Source organism: Topomyia yanbarensis, chromosome 1, assembly GCF_030247195.1.
Source record: "Topomyia yanbarensis strain Yona2022 chromosome 1, ASM3024719v1, whole genome shotgun sequence".
Classification (NCBI taxonomy): Eukaryota; Metazoa; Arthropoda; class Insecta; order Diptera; family Culicidae; genus Topomyia; species Topomyia yanbarensis.
Genome location: NC_080670.1, coordinates 52,558,904 through 52,561,520, shown reverse-complemented (window position 1 = coordinate 52,561,520; position 2,617 = coordinate 52,558,904). Strand labels below are relative to the sequence as shown.

Below are 2,617 nucleotides of genomic sequence, written 5' to 3'. Positions count from 1 at the left end.
GTTAAGGATAAAGAGGAAATAGTCAGTAGAATACATCCAACGAGAATGAAGGATTATTATTCTGTTCAGCTCCCTATCGGCTGAAAAGAATTCTCCGAAAAACAACTTCAAATAGCCTTTTACTAGTGATTTTTTTAAACAACAGCGTTGAAGTATACGGAAAATTAGATCATTCCGACGGGAAATGAAGAAAACGTAGAATTTTTGTTTTTGTTTTTATACAATTAAAAGCGGGAGTAACTATAATCCCAACAGTTCAAGACGGCATTTAAATGTTTAATGATCTAGAACGATATCAGGCTTAGCGATCCAAGTGTGAAAATTTTCGTCCGTGCAAAAACTCTTCGTATATTCAAAAATCGGATTCGTAGTTTTGAAGCACAATAGCTTAAATGGTTATGAAACATCAATATCTAGTGTCACCTCGATTTTTTAATAGCCTTTATGGGACTTAAAATAATGGAATTTGGAAAGGCAGCTTTCAATTTCTTTTTGATGTCAAAAGTCTTAGAAATGCAAGAAATGTCGAATCTTGTATCATCTCGTGATTTTCGTTAAGGTTTTCACTTCTGAAACTTTTGGACTTTCATAAAAATTATATTTTTTTCGAATTGTCACCAGATTTCGACGTTTCATGCATATCTAAGATATTAAAAAATTTCCATGTCCCAGAAAGGATTTTTTTCAAGATTTCTCCAGATCTCTATCATTTATGACATTACACTGATAGAACATATTCGTAAATCGCCAGGAATTTGTTTCGTACAGACAATTTTCATAAAATATACGAATTTTTTCGTACATATGATGAATCGTTCGTAGTTCTATTGAAACATTTTTATTTTTTATTACGAATTTTTCGTGAATACCACGAAACGACTTTCGTTGGTTTATTACGAAACAGCTTCATTCGGCAAACGAATTGTTCGCTGCTATATACGGAACATCTTTGTAATATTTACGAGTACTATTCGTCAAACCGTCAACGTCAAAAAAGCTTCAATAGAGGTAGAATACGTCAATAATTCATCACGACGGTCTCAGTTTGACTATTTAGTAGCCGTATCCGTGCCCGCCGGTTTCAGGAAGATTTCCTAAACCTCTTACGTTTCCAGTTGATCCAGAATCCGGAGCTGTACGGATTCAGCTGAGCCATCGCGAACTGCTCGTTGGTTTTGTATGAATAAGATTGAGTTTTTCTCTGCCGGAGCAATATCAAAATAATATGCCATTTTTTCCTGCTCATTATTTTATTGAACAATTTATAAAAAGAACAAGTTAACGCGCATCACTATCTTTAACCTTTTAAATATACGATCAAAGATATTCGTCACCGCACCTATTCACAGCCTTCTAACCATCCTTCTCCCGGCGGTTCAAACAATCTAGTGGCTTTCACCCTTCTTCCCAGCCACCCGCTGGAAGTCATGCATCTTAGTCGTTGCAATCGGTGACCCGATGAAGGCTAATGGATAATGGTCGTCTCGTCACCAGAATGGTTATCCTTCACGAACAGCCGCATATTCTGCACGTTCTAAAATTTAACGAAGTGCAACGGAATCGGCGATCCCGACACAAGATCCTTCTGCCCCAGTACCAGATCCGGCACCGAAACTTGCGATTCGGCCATATCGAAATCGATGGTGCTTGGTTGATTGATAAAGATTCTCACCTTTTTTCGGTCCGCGAGAGGGCGGTGCTTTGAACTTGATGGCACTGATTTTGACCGCCTGATTGAAGGTAATCGAAATGATCAACTGTTCGTCACAATCGGACCAGGTGGAACTGAGCGCATTCACCATCGGGTGGTCGTTCGATTCGTTCAAACATTCGCACTGGTTCTTCTGGATGAAGGTGTTCAAGTCCAACATTCCATGACCGTAATCTTCTCCAGATTCATACAAGCTGGCGACGTAATGTTTCTGTATTTTGGCTTCAAGTCCATTAATGTCTGCACCCTGCATCCTGTCAATCTTTGTTCTGGCTCGGTAGAAAATAAACATTGGCATGGTCGACATGCCCTGGGACGGCGCCGTTTCGGTACATCTGTCGACGTCCACCTTGAGAAACACACCCTTTGGATATTTCGCCGGAAGCTGATCGAACAAATGCGATATGTTTCGGCACGGTCCACACCAAGCTGCGGTAAAATCCACAACGACCGATTTTCCTCCTGCCGCGGCTTGTTCGGTTTGGAAGTGAGCTTCATCAATGATTGCTTTAACAGCCATGCTGTATGGTTTCTTGCGCTGCTATCGGTTAGATGAAGATTCTAGTTACAGGGCCACTATTTTACCCGGAGAAATTAACTGCTTAATTAACTATTAACGTTATACACTTTACTCCTCACAAAATTTAACTAATAGAGAATGACGAGAGATGAACGATGAAAGATGATTACGAAAACTTCTCTTAGATGAACGAAATGAATTCGTGTGACCAACGAGATTGTTCGTAATATACACAAATGTTTATTAAAATAAGCAAAACATTTCATTTCATTCACGAAAAATAATGTCGTTTTCAACGACAACATTCGTGCAATGTACACTACATAAGTAAAATTTACGAAAACTTTCGTTCATCAAGCGGCCATTCCTTCACACCACAGTAAAAT

The 2,617-nt window shown here is 39.1% G+C and overlaps 1 pseudogene; it reads right to left on the bottom strand.

The window, feature by feature from the left end:
- Nucleotides 1–1,385: 1,385 nt before the first annotated feature.
- On the bottom strand, nt 1,386–2,231 carry LOC131677626 (thioredoxin-like protein 1; annotated as a pseudogene).
- Between the last annotated feature and the right edge of the window lie 386 nt (nt 2,232–2,617).